At 38.7% G+C, this 19,152-nt stretch overlaps 1 protein-coding gene across 9 annotated transcripts in view; it reads left to right on the top strand.

The window, feature by feature from the left end:
- The window catches only part of LOC102454172 (contactin-4), a 749,532-nt gene that overhangs the window by 334,081 nt on the left and 396,299 nt on the right, over positions 1-19,152 (top strand). Inside the window, exon 1 of one of the 9 annotated variants that reach the window (XM_075938674.2) lies at positions 9,722-9,877. The exons of 7 other annotated variants lie outside the window; for them this stretch is intronic. The gene's annotated coding sequence lies outside the window, so the exon portion shown is untranslated. Of the gene's footprint in view, positions 1-9,721; positions 9,878-13,427; positions 13,536-19,152 lie in introns of those variants that run through there. One more of the 9 variants, XM_075938675.2, reaches the window with a different exon arrangement.

The following is a 19,152-nucleotide window of genomic DNA, read 5'->3' as shown; positions in this document are numbered from 1 at the left end:
AAGATTAAACTAGATGGGCTTATGAAGGGATGGTTTGATGAGATAACATGATCTTGGTAACTAATTGACCATTCATTATCAATGGTAAATAGGTCAATGGAAGGATGATAGGAGTTACTATAGAGAACTGTCTGGGTGCCTGGTTGGTGAGTCTTGCCCATATGCTCAGGGTTTAGCTGATCACCATATTTGGGGTCAGGAAGGAATTTTCCTCCAGGGTAGATTGGCAGAGACCCTGGAGGTTTTTCACCTTCCTCTGTAGCATGGGGTACAGATCACAGCTAGAGGATTCTCTGCATCTTGGAGTCTTCAAACTATTTGAAGGCTTCAATATCTGAGATATAGGTGAGAGGATTATTCTAGGAGGGGGTGGGTGAGATTCTGTGGCCTGCACTGTGCAGGGGGTCAGAGTAGTTGATCATAATGGTCCCTTCTGACCTTAAAGTCTATGAGTCTATGAGAAAGCACATTTATTTATTCGGGGGGCTGAAGTATCCAGTTGGAGCACATTTGATTCCTTAATCAGTTAACATCCTGAAACACGGTGCCTCCCACCTTTGTGGCTATGAGTCTTTCCTTAGTTGAAAAGTCACTTTGTTGTTATTTGTTATTATTGTTTTTAGTGGAAAAACTGGCAAGGTGGAATGAATGTTTAAGAAATAGATGAGTTTATGCCTTTGGTCAGATAATTTTAGAACTGTTCATTCAGTCAAAAGATTGAAGTCCAGTAAATGCTGGGATTTTTGTTTCAAAATATCAGCTTCCTCCATACAGAATTGGCAGAATTCATTCTGGGTGAATGTAAGTGCTGGCCAACAAAATTGCTTCTGTTTAACAGGGGAAAAATTGGGCCAAATAATCCGCTATATTAAAATTAGCATAGCTCCATGAACGTCAATGAACCTCCACCAATTTGTCCTGGCATCCTTAGGAACAGGTGAAGGGGATTGTAAATATACAGGCAGTCCCCGGGTTACGTACAAGATAGGGACTGTAGGTTTGTTCTTAAGTTTAATCTGTATGTAAGTCGGAACTGGCATCCAGATTCAGCCGCTGCTGAAACTGATCAGTTTCAACAGCGGCTGAATCTGGACACCACTTCCGACTTACATACAGATTCAACTTAAGAACCCCAGGCGTCCCCCAAGTGAGCTGCTGCTGAAACTGATCAGCAGCTGATTCCAGGAAGCCCAGGGCAGAGCAACTCTGCCTCGGGCTTCCTGTAGTCAGCCGCTGGTCAGTTTCAGCAGCGGCTGACTTGGGGACGCCTGGGGCAGAGAAGCTCGGGTGTTGCTGGGTTGGTCCAGTAGCGCGGCTGCTCCTCTGCGCTACTGGAGCAACCCAGCAGCACCCCAGCTGCTCTGCCCCAGGCGTCCTGATTCAGCCGCTGCTGAAACTGATCAGCAGCGGCTGAATCAGGACACCTGGGGCAGAGCAGCTGAGGTGCTGCCGGGTTGGTCCAGTAGCGCCAAGGAGTGGTGCTGCGGGACCAACCGGCAGCGCCCCACCTGCTCTACCACAGGCCCCGGGCTTTGCTCCACGTCTCCCTGGTCTGCTGGGGGGGGCACTAGCTGCGTCCCCCCCCAGCAGACCAGGGAGACGCGGAGCAAAGCGGCGGAGGACCCGGGCCGGACCGCGGCGCTTCCAGATCAGCGCCCCGGTCTGGCCCGGGTCCTCCACGGCTTTGCTCAGCGTCTCCCTGCTCTGCAGACCACTGAGACGCTGAGCAAAGCCGCGGAGTACCCGGGCCGGACTCGGGGCGCTTCCAGATCAGCGCCGCGGGTCCGGCCCGGGTCCTCCGCCGCTTTGCTCCCCGTCTCCCTAGTCTGCTGGCTCCCCCAGCAGACTAGGGAGATGGGGAACAGCTTTTCTCGCCCCGGAGGAGGCGGGCAGCGGGAGCAGGCGTCCCACCACTCCATTCCTCCGGGGCGAGAAAATCCCCGTTCGTAACTGCGGAAAGTCGGATCCGCGTAACTCGGGGACTGCCTGTACTGTTAAACAGCTTCATCCTTTACTTAGTCTCAGGAGTGGAATCGAAGAACAGTTGTGTCCAAAGCAGTTATAAGCATTCTCAGAAGGATTCCAGAAGAGTATTTACAGAGTGTTTACAGAGTATTACAAAGGTTGAACGTAGTCTGGCAACCTTGGGACCTGACCAGTGCCAAACCAGAGAATTTGCTGGACCACAGGAGGTCAGTATTTTCTAGCAGAATTACAACACTTCCACTGCTTACTGGGTTCTGAGAAGACATTTAAGGATAAATCAGAGTTAAATAACAGCACCAAAACCTGAGATCCAGGGCTGGTGACTGAAAACCAACACTATGGGACTGCGGGAAACTCGGCCACACCCATGAAAAGTGGATATCTGGCTAACTAAAATCACGCTAGACCACAGATGTAATGTCAGACTAGAGATGTTCAACCTGTAATCCTGTAATAAGTCTCAGTATCAGGAATGTTTGAGTACATGTGTGTGTCTATCCAGCCTAACATTTTTTCTTAGTTACATTTAATTACCACTAGGTGTATCCATAATTCCCAATATTAGAAAGGTCAATGTTGTACATGGTATTTTTCAGCAGTCAGAGATCTTTAGTCCTTACCAAACATCACCCAATTGACCTTTGTTTTATCAAGTATATCTGGAGGAATGAATTCTGCTATGTGACAGTGGCCCAGTACATTCCTCTGCGTTGGCAATGCTGTTGGAGAACAAATGTAGTGATAGCTGCCTACCTATCTGGATGGAGAGTTTGATTCAAAATAAGATGTTTAAAACCTTATGTTGTTGTGCCTACAATGCAGGCATAGAAAAATGTTTTGAAGTACTCCTGGTTTGAGAGCGTTAGCTCAGAGTTATTTTCTCATTTTTGTTTTGGATTTGCCATACCTCCACAAATAATATGAATGCTTCCTTGCATATAGGATCTGCTTGAAAACCCTTGAGGTCAGTGGAAGGACTCTTAGGGTACGCCTACACAGCAGCATTATTTCTGAGTAACTGACGTTATTCCGAAATAACAAAGAGCATGTTTAGACTACAAGCCTTTATTTCAAAATAATGTCGAGCTAGAGGACTTCTTACTCTGACTCACGGAGAGTAAGGAAAGTCAAAGGAAGAGTGTTCTTCCTTTAACTTCCTGCTGTGTAGACAGCGCCAAAAGCTGAGTTAAGCTATTTCGAATTAAGCTACGTAATTGACATAGCTGAAATTGCATACTCTAATTCAACTTCAGTCCTGCTGTGTAGGCATACTCTTATTGACTTCAGTGGACTTCACATTAGCACAAGACTTTGTCTATACACTGCCACTTAGTAAGGCAAATGATTAGCTTTGAACACTTCTCTGTTGACAATAAAGGTATTATCAATGTAGTCACTGAGGGCAGTTGGTCTGAGATAAGTGGAATATGCTGTTACATTATGAGTCAACCATAAGGAGATGTTCAGTGTGGAATCTTGTTTCCTAATTACATAGACTGGCAGTAAAAATAATAATATGCACTTATATGTAGTGCATTTTGTCCAAGGATATCAAACTGCTTTATAAATATTAATTAAGCCTCAAAAAATCTCTGTGGAGTAGGTAATTATCATTGCTGTAAACATTTTACATATGAGACAGAGAGATTAATGGCTTTGTATTCCACAAACTTTTTTTCACAAAATTAGACATATTCCAAGATGCCTAATATTTTTTCTTGCAATTGTAATTGGAAAATTGTATGTTTGAAAATGGCAAGTCATGAAGCTGTCTGTCCATACCTGACATGTTCAGGGAAAAATTAAGAACTCACATTTGGGCTACGTCTACATTGGCCCCTTTTCCGGAAGGGGCATGTTAATTTCAGCGATCGTAATAGGGAAATCTGCGGGGGATTTAAATATCCCCCGCGGCATTTAAATAAAAATGTCCACCGCTTTTTTCCGGCTTTTAGAAAAGCCGGAAAAGAGCGTCTACACTGGCCCCGATCCTCCGGAAAAAGTGCCCTTTTCCGGAGGATCTTATTCCTACTTCCACATATTCTGGAGGATCGGGGCCAGTGTAGCGGCGGACATTTTTATTTAAATGCCGCGGGGGATATTTAAATCCTCCGCAGATTTCCCTATTACGACTCGTGAAATTAACATGCCCCTTCCGGAAAAGGGGCCAGTGTAGACGTAGCCTTGATGTGTAATACTGTGTCTGACTTTTGGAATATCAGGCTTGCAAGGCCATGTAGTAAAAGTTAGTGGAAGAGGATCAGAAACAGGAGTCCTGTCACTGGTTTTTAGTTGCCATGAACTTTTGGGTGTAAAAAGTACAAAAATAATAAAATGCTGTAAAACTTTAAAAAAATTAGTTTTCTCCAAATTTCAGCTGTGTTGATGTATCCGTCACACCTCTTTCGAGTACCTCTATGGGCTCTCATACCACTGGTTGAGAAACACTATTCTAGACAACTGACTTACTTATATAGTAAGACTGTGTCTATACTGGCAAGTTTTTCTGGAAAATCAGCTGCTTTTCCGGAAAAATTTGCCAGCTGTCTACACTGGCTACTTGAAATAGTATGCTGCTCCCATTCGGGCAAAAGTCTTTTTCCGAAAGACTTTTGTGCAAAAGGGCCAGTGTAGACAGCACAGTACTGTTTTCAGCAAAAAAGCCCCTATCGTGAAAATGGCGATTGGGGCTTTTTTTGCAGAAAAGCGCATCTAGATTGGCCACGGACGCTTTTCCGCAAAAAGTGCTTTTGCGGAAAAGCATCCTGCCAATCTAGACGTGCTTTTCCGAAAATGCTTTTAACAGAAAACTTTTCCGTTAAAAGCATTTTCGGAAAATCATGCCAGTGTAGACGTAGCCTAAGGGTACATATAGACTACAAGCCTCTTTTGAAAGAGGCTTTTTCGAAAGAATCTTTTGAAAAAGCCTCATTCAAAAGACAGTGTCTAGACTTCAGCCAGTACTTTCAAAAAAGCAAATAGCTTTTTTGAAAGAGAGCACCTAGGCAGTCTGGATGCTTTCTTTCGAAAAAGTACAGTTCTCATTCAATAACACCTTTTTTCGAAAGAACACTTTTGAAAAAGGCATTATTCCTTGTAAAATGAGTTTTCTGTGATTGAAAAAACTGCCGTGGTCTTTCAATTTTCTTTCGAAAGAATGCGGTGGCAGTCTAGACGCAGGGGAAATTTTTTCGGAAAAAAACCTGTAGTCTAGACACACACTAAGAGGTGACTATCCAAGGTTGAAAATGCACCGTCTCAGCGACAAATTACAAGAACAAAAATAAATTAAATAGCTGCTAAATTTCTGGCAGCCAGCAGAGCTCAACCCCCATTACAAGCACATGACTTTCCCCCGTACAGATAGAACTTCAACTTCTGCAGGGCCTGAACAAATAGGAGGGCTTGAATATCAACAGAATAGGGCTATTTCAGAGCACAGACTTAAGCTTGGAAAAGGTTTTATATGCCACTCTCCCTCCCCATTATTAAGCAGATTGAGGACCTCTGCTGAGCACAACTGTGGTGCTACGTGTTAACTCAGATAGGAAGGTCTCAATCCATGTAAGTCCTTATAGGTAAACTCCTGGGGAAAGGATCCAATGTTTTGTTATTTGTGTATATGGTGTCTAGCAAACTGGTTTTCTGGTCTCTGACTGGAGCTCCTAAGCATTACCATTGTATAAACATTAATCAATCCATCACTTTCTAACTTCCTACAAAGCAGTAAATGTAAAACATTACCAGTTCAGATAGCTCTTTTTTTAATTTTTAATTTGTTTCAACCCATCACCTTTCACAATATCTGTACACATCTTTGCTTTGACAGCTTTCTGTTGGAGGATGTCTGTCTTTTTTCAACCGTTCCATAAATCAATTATGGAAAGAGTCCAGATTTTATGTTTATTTATTTTGTCATCGATGTTGGTATTCCACTTTCAATAAAGAAATAATTTATGACAGCACACCATTGAAGGCTTTGTATGATTGTGTTTTATTTTTGTAATAATTTGTCTCCAAGGGGATTGCACTAATGATTGATGGAGTTTAAGAAAATTGTGGTTCGTATTATCACTTATATGTTGAATCTAGTGCAAATCAGTGGGCACCAAAGTGTATGCAACCCAAACAATAATCAAAAATGAATCTAAATAACTACCAAGCAAACAAGAATTGAATAGAACTTAAAATCAATGCAATCATTTATTTTCAACTTTATTACGGAATAAAGATATCTGTATATATTAATTTGCTTCTATTTCTATTTACTCCCATGCTTTGCTTACAGATATGACTAAGATACATAATTGCTAATTTAATTAACTTTTTTTTATGGTCTGCATCTCGTAAGCTCTGTGAAACACGTTGGCTGAAGTTCCCATAAGCCAAGAACAAAAATAAGGGACTTACCCCTTTCCTACACAGCCTTCTTATAAACTAGCTGAAACTTAAATAAAGCATCAATCAATTAACAAGTAAATTCCCATCAAGCCCAATATCTGAAATTTTGGATCTGACCCTCTGTCTCTGTAATCAGAACTGAGTCCAATCCATTGAAATCTGAGGAGCTATGACAGATTACATCAACAGAATATGGTCAAAACAATTTCACCAAAGGTGTGGATTCAGATTATTGCATGCAAAGTGAATCAATGTCATTGTTTCTCATTAAATTAATGAAGTATTATTCACTACTTGACCTGCAAATGAAAGCTTTTTCATAAAACTGAGTTATATAGTCTACTTTTCATATTGGTAGGGGCATATTGTACTCATATTTTGTATACATATGATACTTTTAGCTTATATGGGAGCTGGGCGTCAAGCCATTTGCCTCTGCTTCAGAAGACCTTGACTTGGGTTCATTTGGGTCTACTTCATCTTGGCTCATAGAAGACTTATTGTTAGACTGTTGCACTCTTTCACAGGTCCAAAACACTGATCTCATAAAGCACTCAAAGCCTTCAGTTCCCATTGGGAAAACTTGAAGTTAGCGACACTCAGCCTCTCAAGAGACTGTGTCACAGGATAGCAGCATGATAACAAATGAGGTGTACTGAGAAATCTGTCAAGAAGCTTTCATGCAGTGGGTTCAGTTCTTGACTGCTGTAAAATGCTGTGTATGCTGACCAGTATTTTCTGTTTACTTGCTCTCCCCAGCTGTATCCATTCCTTGTCCCCTGTCTTATTCTTAGATTATACATTCTTTGGTAGAAGGGACCATCTTTTGTTCTTGTATTTTTACAGCACCTGCCACTGGGCCAGGGGTTCCCCCACCCAGTCTGGGGTCCTGGTCCATCTGCAGGTCTCTAAGGCATTGTGGTAGTACAAATAATTTATAATAGTGTCTATCACTATACCTTGCCTAAACCCTTTTTATCTACAAACAGAAGAAGATATACTTTTTTTAAAGTTAGTGTTCAGTAACCAAAAGCTCACAATGTCATACCTTACGTATTGATATGTGATGTTAGAGGAAACATCTTCCAAGAGATGATTTTACACCAACTTTGAGCACAGCCTTTAAATGGCTACAATGGCTTACCTTGGTAGATATGGAAACTCTATTTTGCCCCTTTCCTACACTGCTTTCTTGTTGACTAGTAGATTTGAAACTTAAATAAAACATGGATAAAAAACTCACAATGTATTAACAAGAAAAATATAAGTACAATAGTGCTCTCATTTTTAAAAGAAGCTAGTTTTGCTTCTGCTTCTTGCTGCAGGACTGTTATCTTCTGTGAAAAGGTTCTTCCCCACTAGAGTCAGAATCCACCAAATCTCTGTTCCCCAAAGATTAAACCTGAAAAGGATATAAATGTACAGAGAAGTGGTGAAAATGATACCACAGCATGTATGGCAGCATGTAATAGTTAAACAGGGCTGCAGAGAAGACCTGACACAGACTTGGTGGATTATAACAGCATAATTCTGTATATGTAAAGCATCCAGTTTAATTATAGGGATTTATGTAATCATCTTTAATGTGGACATAGCAGATGTAAAGACCTCATTGAAACCGGTGAACAAGTACTGCATGTATGTTATGTTTTTTTTAAAGGATTGACACACTTGATCAGTGAACAAAATTGATTTCCTAATCAGAATCTGTATTCGGATCTCCAGTTAAAGATATGTGCAGCTCTCTCTCAGTGTGCATCTTTGATTCATGTGCTAATTGTGTAGGTCCTTTGGGGGGAATACAGCAGCGAAGCAGTGTATTTCCTGATTAATGCTGGTGAAGAGACATGCAGTGCTCAGTGGATAGCAGTTAAGCATCTCTAGTCCCAGCTGAGAATATGGTTCCATTATCTCCCAGCTGCATAGACAATCCATAAGGGCCTGTTCTGCCTGGTTGATCAACATAGTGAAAGGAGTGACTTGCTGAGAGCTGAAATCTTTGTTTGATTTGCTGTAACATGTAAAGAGAAACTGGGATATTTTTATTTTACAGTTCTGTAAGTACCAGTTTTTCCTCGATAGCTGCATGTGAATGTGACTTTGCCAGATGCATTTGATTTTCTATTCCACTGCTCTTTGTTGAATCTAACCAGTGAGACAGGATATAATCTGGTTAGAGCTTGCAGTTGTCTTTGGCTTCTTTCTATGGGCATGTAATTGATTCACTTAAGCAAATTAGTTTTCTTTTCTTCCAAAATGTTTTTTATGTACATTAAGGATCTTGTTACATAGGTTGGACTGTGTTGTTTCAAAGACTCACATGAAACTGCTTGCAGACATTTGAGTCCTTTTTACAGTTTTTCTATGCATACCAATGGCAAAAGTAAGACCAAAAAGTCTGGAACAGAATATTTCAGAATTTTGCATTCTGTCTTTTAATGTAAAAAAATACTTGTTGACACAATAGTTCATTCGCTCAAGGTAGCAGCTTTCTGTTTTCCCCATAAACACAGTATGGGGAAAGAGGGGAAGTGAAGTGTTCAGATAGTAGAGAAGTACTTTCAAACTTTCTTTTAAAAACATATATGCATATGTACAATAGAATGTCAATGGTGTTGATTAATTTCAATTCAGTGTTGACGACTGAGTTAAAATGTAAGACAGGTATGTACTATACAGTAAGAATCTCATTTTATTTGGAAGGCATATTATGAAAACAGATCTCACGAACTGAAATTCTGAGTAGGTGTTTTGGGGTTTTTTTAGGAAAAGATGCAATATATCATCATATTTTATATGGCCCTGATTACTGAATATGTAAGCAACCATTATATTAACACCTGTCGTTTACAAAGATGCATCAATATAGCACTGTACTTGCAGAACAAATAAGTTTTTTTGCAGTGAATTGCAAATGATAAGTGACAGTAGTGGCATTGAAATTAATATCAGCACTGATATTTTTCTGGCTTTCGTGGGCTTTGTCTTCCCGTTCTATACATTTATGTAACGCATGGCTTTACATAAAGTGCCCTTGGATTTCTTGTGCTATATGTCAAGCCCTGGAATGGATGAAAGTAATTCAAAATTGTTCTGATTCGTAGGATAGAATAGTCAGAAAGTTAAATGAAATCCTGTGATGTAGAAGGTACATAAGAAGCACAAATATTATTTTTTTCTTGTATACACAATAAGTCTCAAAGCAGAGAAAACCATCGGCTGTGAAGTATGAAAGTGTCTCGCGAGTGAGGGTAGAGTATGTTCTCATTAGACTTGGTTGAAGGGAACAGCACAAGAAAGAGTAAAGTCACAACAGATGGCTACCTACGGTAGTACAGATATTCCGAGATCCTCGGAAGCTAGAGAGCAACATAAGGAAAATATAACATTTAGCAAGAGTTGATGCTAGAGAGTGAATACAATCTTTCTATGTGCCTTCCAAATAGATGCTGGTATTTTAGTATGGAGGTTTCTGCTTCCAAGGAAAAGGGTAAGTCAGAATTAAGTATCACAGAAAACATGTTTAAGGTTAATTGTTCTCAGCAACTGCTTCCTAAGCATTTTTTTTTCATAATTGAAAGCAAGAACTTGTCCTCATTTCAAAATAGAAGGCAACTCCAGTGAGCACTGCTGTAGAAAGAGCTACATGGGTATTACAATAATTTATTTCTTTAGTAATGTTATTTCAGCATTTCTGTAATGATTATGAGCACATGCAGCACGAAATGTGATATTGCTCCAATATGCATTAGATAAACTAAAGTGCTTAGTTACATGTCAGCCTTTTGCAAATATGTATGTTGTCTTAAAAAATTAAAGCTATCCTTTCCATTTGTCTCAGGTTTTTACACTGGAAGATTTGTTTGCACTGTTGCTCAAATGTGACCTCCTAGCCAAACTTAGCTAGCATGTTTAAAATGTACTGCTTTGCAACTACCTAGAGCATGATTTCTACAGAAAAGTATCTTATAGCTGTTGTTTAGTTTTCAGTTTAGTTTAGATTAAGAACTAAGTGATTTTGATAATAGTGTGAGTTATGAAGGAATGTTTACTATTATTTATTTAGCCTAAAGACACAGATATTTTGAATATTAGAGAGTAATGTTTTGCCAGTGCTGATTTTTGTACTGTTTCTTATTATTTTGGGAGATGTAAAAATGTAAGCATTTGACTGCAGCTGTGAGGAGTACTCAGAAGTAGCTATGCAAAATATCCTTAAAAGGAGCTGAAATACACTTGTGGAAGGCAAAAGATGAATTACTACACAGTGTGCTGTATGCTACATATCAGGCAATCAACAATACACAGTGGTAGCATACCTTGCAGGGAGGAGTGAATTTGAAACAAAGGGTTCTGATTTCTATCCAAATGTGCTTAAAAATGTAGACCAGGAAGAAGAGGGAATTAAAAGAAATCTGCAATGCCAGCAATGCTACGGAACAGCAATACAGCGTTTTTTTACTATCCACACTGAATAATCAAATGGGGGAGTGGTTTTATAGGTCTTGTAAATAATAATGCTTAAGTGGACCAGCAAGATACTTAACATGTGAGTGGCTTTTAAGCACAGGAGTTGCAGTCAATGGGACTCTTTATGTGCTTAATGTTAAGTTCGTGCTTGAGCACTTTGTTGGATCAGAGCCTTTTATAGCACTTTCCATTTGAAATTCTCAAAAGTGCTCTACACCTTGATGAAAAACCAGGCACCTGTGACATGGCTCTGCATTATTGTCCCTCTTGTGCAGAAAGTGGAAATTGAGGCACAAATTAACTTGGCAGAGACTTGCTCAAGGTTACAAAACAGCAAGTCTGTGATGAAACCAGAAATGTAAATGTTTGCACCCGATTTCCAGTCTCTTAGTCTAACTACTGGCCTCTACTGACCTACAAAATGATAGTAAAACCAAGCCACTTATAGTAAGATTAGGAACAGTACTTGTTAATTTGATCAACTACATTGTTAAAGTCTCTTCATAGCATTCATTTCCATACATGACAAAAGAAACTTAAAAAAGCCCACAGTACTGATTGCCACTACCTAAAAAGATGGGATAAAAATTGCCAGAAATATAATACCGTTCATCCTTTCAGAGATACAGAACTTGTTGAATGTCATACAAGTCTTTATTCATTTGTTTCTTAGGGGTGGAGTTACAGGCAGTCCCCGGGTTACATACAAGATAGGGACTGTAGGTTTGTTCTTAAGTTGAATTTGTATGTAAGTCGGAACTGGTACATATTGTAGGGGAAACTCTAGCCAAACATTTCTCCAGAGCTGAGTTTTATTCTCCCACACTTCACTTCCCTCAGTCCTTTATTCTCAAGCTGAGGTGTCTGCTGAGAAAAGCCGCTCCGCGTCTCCCTGGTCTGCTGGGGGGGGGGGGGGGGGCGCTAGCTTTGCGTCTCCCTAGTCTGCTGGGGGGAAGCAGCTAGTGCGGGGTTGCCTCACCCCGTTTGTAAGTAGGGATCCAATGTAAGTCGGATCCATGTAACCCGGGGACTGCCTGTATATGGAGCAAATTTTTTTCTCTAATGTTAAGCTATTGACATGACAAAATTAGGTCAATGTAAATTATTTGCTAAAAATGTGTATGTAACACATGATTTGTTGCATATTACAATTGCTAACCCTGTGGAAGTTTTAACTGTGAAGCAACTCAGCTGAACTACTGTCACCAGCCTTCCCTTCCTTTAATGCCATCCCCAGCAATAATAACCCTGGAATATACTTAAAATAATGCATTGATTAGGAATTCATAGTAAGTACTTTCATACATGGGGTTCTTATATAACTCTAATTTAAACATACAGTTGATCTCTAATTGTTGCTTTATTACATGATAATATTTTAAAATGAACATTTAAGTGACTGCAAGAGGATCAGATTGCTGTGATTTAGTGTTCCATGTGCTGAAGGAAGAAAGGAAGCTAGCTATCTAATAGAGTGTAAACTTGTACATGTAGAATACACGCAAAAGGGAACCATAAGGAATTATTTAAGGGGCACTGATTCTCACTAACATTCAGTGCATGTATGTTGATGTGGAGGAATATGTATAATATAAAACAGGATGATGCAGTATTTTCTGGATGCTATAAGTGCACGTTGTACAATTGTATGTAAATATGCTTGATTGGCATTGTTTCATGTTTGCTATGTTGTTGTTAAGGAAGGTTAATTTTACCCCCGATTAAACTTATATAATGTAATGTATTGAACCAGGAAATAGTTAATTTTTTAAGAGATCAATATAGTATGTGAAAATCATTTGCTTTTTGTTTCCCAAGAATCAGTATGCTTGCTGGACAGCCCAAACCCAATTAACTGAAAGCAGCGATGCAAGATCTCTACCATTGTTGTCATTGCATTTTTCCCTTTCCATCCAGGCAATGCATTTCCATATTAAAGTAAAATATACTCTTATCCACATGGTCTCTAGAATGGTGACAGGGAGGATTTCTTTACACTGTTGATTCCTTAGCTGCAGTCTTATAAATTTTCTTCAACAGCATCATGCATTTGGGTTTAAACCAATGAATGAGAAGATTTTGGAAGTGCAGTTCAATATTGGTTAGTTAATAGTTCCAATGGTGTGCTAGACAGTTTTATTGTATTGTATGAGAAAGCTATAAATCATTGATAAGACATGACTGTATTTACTGCACAAGGACCTGTCCTTTCCCCCCCCCCCCCCCATAATTAAAAAGCACATGTTCTCTAGGAAGGGATAAAGTAGTTTAGCTCAAAAGTATTAGCTTGTTTTTCAGCAAGGTAAAATCAGTGATTTAATATTTAGAGGAAAGTATCACGAAGGACTGCAAAGAAATAAATATATTGTATGGCAAGATATAAGCTCTGGTGCTGTAGATTTTAGAGGAGATGGCAGAAGCTGAATATCCCTGGCAGTTGGCAGAAGGGACTAAAGAAGACAGATTTAAGACTTGCCAGAAGGAAACTTTATATCAGTGGGTACATTCAAGTGCCCTGCAAAGGAAATGCAAATAAGGCAGCAGAATCTGAGAGTTCTGTGGTCAAATGAAATGCGCAGAAACAGCTTCAAGCTGAGGAGGGAAGATGTGGTATATGTTGAAAAATATCAAATATAAGACCACTGGGACAAATTGAGAAGCAGCTGTCACGTGCATTGGTAAGATACTGCATAAATTATTACAAAATCTGAATAGCTCATAGTGAAATGTTAAAAAATGTTGTTGCTTCTAGCTACTTTTTGATGCTTTAACATGTTAATAAAATTATTGTCTGCTACTACTCTGTAGGAAGTGGTCACAGTGATACTAGACATTCTGTAGGATTAGAAACACTCTCCCTGCAAGGTTACTTCAAAGTAGTTGCTTGAGGAGCGTTACTAAATAATAATTTGCAATGATGTTGTAGCCGAGTCAGTCCCCGTGTATTAGGGAGACAAGGTAGGATCATATATTTTATTGAACCAACTTCTATTGGTGAGAGAGGCAACCTTAAACAGAGCTTACACAAAGCTCTTCTCATCCTGAGTACATTTCCCAGACCTGAAGAATAGCTCTATATGACCCAAAAGCTTGTTTTTCTCAGAAGTTGGTGCAGTAATAGATATTATCTTGCCCACCTTGTCTCACTAAATAATAGGAAATTTATATAGATTTAAAGTATCCTTTCTATCCTTGAGAGCTTATCATTGTGAATGAATGCTTCAAGCTGAAGTGTATGTTGTGTAATTATACCACAAATACGGAAAATGTATTTAGTTAGCAAAAAGATCTTTTTTTAAAACTACTTGTATTATTACCTTCTCTGAGTTTGAGAATCCAAACCATAATAATGCATGTAGGTGTTTTAGACATTTAGTAACATGTTTGGCTTCTTTGCATATTATCAATGAGCCAGGTCAGTAATTACACAAACTTAGTAACTTGAAAGTTGGTTTTGGGTGGGGGGGTTTTCTGCTTCTTTGGATTTTTGTACATTCAGGCACCTTTTAGAATAGAAGAGCTGCTTGCACAGAAACAATTTCATGACACTAAAAGAAATCCTTGGGGCTGCTCTCAGAACAGAGCAAATATTGTGATCGAATATGGTTTCTAGGGAATGTACGTGATGTATGTTGCACAAGCAGATTCTGTAACTTGAAGTGTTCTGTTTGTCTTCTTCTACTATTGATATATTTATGGAGTGGGAAGATGCAATAGCTAAGAGATCCTCCTTGGTCCCACACTATACCTACTCTGTCAGAATCCCTTTGGGAAACCACTTTACTACTGTTAACCTTTTGTAGATATTGTGTTTCCTGTTTAAACTAGCTAGAATACAACACACTTAAAAATTACATATGCTAGATAGCTCTTTAGCCATACTTGTCTGAGAGAAAAATGCTTTTCTCTGCTATTTTGCAGTAAATGTAGCAAAACTGTTGAGGTAAATTTAACAAAATGTCTTATCTTGAAGGTTAATGCTTCCCCACAAATGAGAAATCCTGTGTAAAAATACAAATACAGTGGGGTTTTTTATCTTGGAAAGTTGCCATGTAGATGGATTAATATGTATAATACAAGCGGTGTTCAAATCTAGATCTTCACTAGGTAGATTGACTTCAACGTATCTGACAATATTGTCTTTATATGCTTCCTAAGATGGAATCAGTATCCTACTTGAAGGGCTAGATAAAAACTACAGACCATTCCCTGAATTCTTTGTTCAAGTAAAACTAAGCTGCCTCAGTTAATGAAGAGATAGTAGATCATCCCACATCTGTCAGGGAGTATTTACCCAACAGAGTGAAGACATGGCATTAAAGGTTAGTGGGGGGAGAGTAGCATAGTTGCTAACTTGAGTAGAATAGGCAATGTTGCACTTCACTAATACTGCAATAGAAATACTTTCATAATTTTGAGCTGTGCAAGATGTGTGGTTTAAAAAAGAAAAGCAACATAGAATAAAACCAGGTAACTTGTCTCAATCATATATTGGGCTATTATAAACTTTTCCCATGTGAGGTTGAAAATTGTGAGTTTTAAATATGGGAATCAGCAAATACTGGTGTAACCTGTTGGTATAACAAACATAGTAAAGAATATACTGAGGTTTGCCAAGTTTCACTTGTATATTCATGGGCAAACACAACTTCATTCTGTTTCAACATGATTGTAAGGTATGGACTAATGGCTGATTTACTAAATTTTCAAGATACTTTTGCAAAGCTGAGCTTTATTAAAGATGGGCCTCAACTTAAAGTTCAGCTCTGAGTCCACACTTCCCCAAGGTTTAAGGATGTTTGCATTTAGAGTTTCAGCTCCAACATCTTGATAGTTTATGCATTTTTGGATTTGTTACCAAAATCAATTGTGGGGGGAGGGAGGAATCTGAAGACCAGAATTTATGAAAACTCAAGGTATAAGATAATAGTAGATAGGATGTAAAATGTTCAGTCACTTAAGTCCCATTTTCAAAAGTGACTTCAGCACATAGAAGCCTTATTCCCCTGCACTTGCAGTGATCTATAACTGTATACTACTAACTGTCTAATGGACAGATTTTTAAAGGTAATTAGGTACCAAAAGATGCAGATAGGCATTAGTGGGCTTTTCAAAATAACTTAGGTGACTCCCATTGATTTCAGTTTGTGTAACGTATCTGATTGCTTTTGAAAACTGCACTAGATGCTCATGTGCATCTTTACGTGTCTAAATACGTTTAAAAAGCTGGCTTTAAGACTCTTGAAAAATGGGATTTAGGAGCCTAAATAATTTAGGTGCTTTGGAAATGTTACCAGAATTTTTGATTATATATTTACTGGTCTTATGCAGAGAAGTATTAAGTATTTCATTGAATCTCATGAGTCAATTTCTTTCATTCATAATGTCCCTTGTTTCTACTGTTACAGTGGATCTAATCGTCTCAGTCTATCTCCAGCTAACTGTGTGGAGATTGTTGGTGTGAACTATGTTTCTGTGAAGAAAGAGTTCAGAGGCTACAGTATCATTAGTGTTGCCTTTGTGGTTGTTGCATTTGCCACACTGCATTTGCAGTTGCCTCTGGGATTTCCTAGCAATATCCAGGGCAGGAGATGCATAAGTTTTTTCCAGGAATTCTGTAGTCCCTTCTCCTGGTGGTTTGTTAACCAATAGTAGTTGTGATTGCAGGGAAGTGGCAAGATGGAGATGCTGTAGATGGCGATCTGAGATCTTAGGGTTCTTTGTTATCCTTTATCTTGTGATGGTAGCTATCTGTCACTTTACAGAAGAAAAGCTGCTGATTTAGCAATTATGTGAAAACTATGCAGCCTCCTGGTGGACGAAGGCACTGGTCCCCTGGGAGGTGGGTCTCCAATGACCTAGCACTATGGTGGCTAAAAATAGCAAAGCTGCTAAGCACTAATGGATCCAGGCTCTACTATATTCAGGTTAACCAACAAAAACAGAATTGCTACTAAATATACAATATAACCACCTTGATGCATATTTTATTCCACAACTCTTTTGTCTCACCAACTCCTGAGGTTTTTTTTTAAATGAGTAGCTTGAAATCCTGCATAAGATTTGAGGTAGCCATTGAAAATGATTTATAGCTGACAGCTCTCTTTTTGCAAAGCCCAGAGATCGAAGATTCATGTAAGATTCATAGTGATGGAGGATACTGATGTTGTTTCTTCCAGAGGTAGAAAAGTAGGGTTTGGTATTATGTGGAACGTGCCTCTGAATTCTTACCAAAAAGCCCCAGTTTTCACTGATCAAGACTATTCCTGATATGCAACCTGTTGATATTGACAGCTTTGGTTGACATATAAAGGACATGACATATAAAGTGACAGGTCCCCGATGTTGAAAAACTGGATCACTGTGAAATATTGAGGACTTAATGGACAAAGGGATGGTAGGTAAATTCTGATTCCCTCTCTCAGAGAAAGAAGAAACATTGCACTCCACATATAGTTCTATTGAAATCAGTGGGATAACTCATGGGGTAAGGTGCTATTACATGAAAGCAAGGTTATAAGAATCTACCACTAAATGTGCATCTACTATTTTGTATTCATGATCATTGGTGCTCTCTCAAGTATTCAGACCTAATTTTGCCCTCAGCTTCAGAAATTAGGGACCAAATTTTCTGTCATTTGTGCCTGCCTGATTGGAGTCTATATTTGCTGATGCAGTCTGGCTTTGGTAGGCATATACGGTTGTGATTTCAGTTTTTAAATATAAATAGAATACACTTAATGAGCCATTTTCAAAAAGTTCAACAAAGAAGACAAAACAAGTAAAATCACAATGTTAAAATGTTTTCAAAATTGTTTTTTATCTCTATAGGATCAGATCCTCAGCCAGTATCAAATGGGATAGTACATTTAAATCAAATGAGCTATGTCCTTTTACACCAATTGAGGCTCTGACACACATTCTTAAAAATATACCAAATACTTGTTTCTTAGTAGTCTGGAAGCTCCTTTTATGCTAAGTGGCAGTTTGCCTGGTATCAAATTGATGTAGTATGTTAAAGTTAAAGATCTATATACAGAGTGTTAACAAGGTTGTTGCATTTTCCACAGAGACACTAACAAATGATGTAGTCTTAAATATCAATTGATTTAGAATATCTTTTAACCTTACATCAATATTAGAGCTTAGTATAACTCTTCCACAAGAAATCTACAGTGTAATCTTTATACTTCATGTTAGAGTGCATTTCACATACATGTTGCATATCATTGCTTTTATACCTATTCATCCATGTGACTAAATTGTTTAAACTTTTCTAGGCACAAACATTTTGTGTCTGTAGCATCGATAATCAAATAGTCAAACCTTAGAAACTTGCTTTTGTTCTGTGTTTCTCAGTCTGTGTAGCATCTTTCCACCAGGTTCTAGTGCTATCAGTAAAGGACTGACTTATTTTCAGTTCACGCTAAGGTATACCAGCTTCCCTACCCAGATCAAGATTTTCAAACTAGATTAGTGATTAAATTAGTCCCCAATTTGGCATGCCCAATTTTCAGAAAGTGCTGAACATCTGCCCTCTGAAAATTAAGATCCTAGAAGGTATCAAATTAGGAACCCAGAATGGCATAGTCACATCTGAATATCTTGCCCTAGATTTTAGGTTATACTTTTATACTGGACGAGCACATTCTGGTGCTTGAGGTATATAAACTCATTATGCTGAATTTCAAACCCATTCAAATCTGATACGTGTGAAAATCTTACAAGATTGTTTTTAGTTTTATAATCCCTTTATCAAAGACTGGTGGGGATGGAAAGAGTAGAAAGAAATCAGAGGAGAAAATATAAAGAGAATGATATTTTTCTTTAAAAAGGAGGAGGCAGGATGGGAAGAAAGTTTTTAATGAAAAAATAAATACAGTAAACATCTTACATATAGTGTGTGGCAGTGAAAGCTGTGTGATAAATTGTTTTTATATTCACCTTTGACCACTTTACCTGAACATTCTCACTAATCCACCTCTTTTGCTACTACATTCAATATTCCAAACCTATGAAAAGCCTGAAATTCTTTTGTGCGTTCTTTCTTTCCTTCCTTCATTCTGTCTGTGTAGTAATGTTTCCTTTCCTCCAAATGTGCCAGTACATCATACCTCCTTAAAAAAAGAATTAAATTGGTCTGAGCCAATAGACTAATGTCAAGTTTCAAGTCTGATTTCTCCCACTTGATCAGGGCTAGACAATGGAAGGAGGTGTGTTTCCATCAGAATGACGTTGTTTCCAGCTTTCCCTTGCACTTGATTCTAGGATGTGAGCTCCCAGAATCAAACCTTA

This window comes from Pelodiscus sinensis, chromosome 11 (assembly GCF_052426305.1).
Source record: "Pelodiscus sinensis isolate ZL-2025 chromosome 11, ASM5242630v1, whole genome shotgun sequence".
Classification (NCBI taxonomy): Eukaryota; Metazoa; Chordata; order Testudines; family Trionychidae; genus Pelodiscus; species Pelodiscus sinensis.
This window is presented reverse-complemented; position numbering and strand designations above follow the sequence as displayed.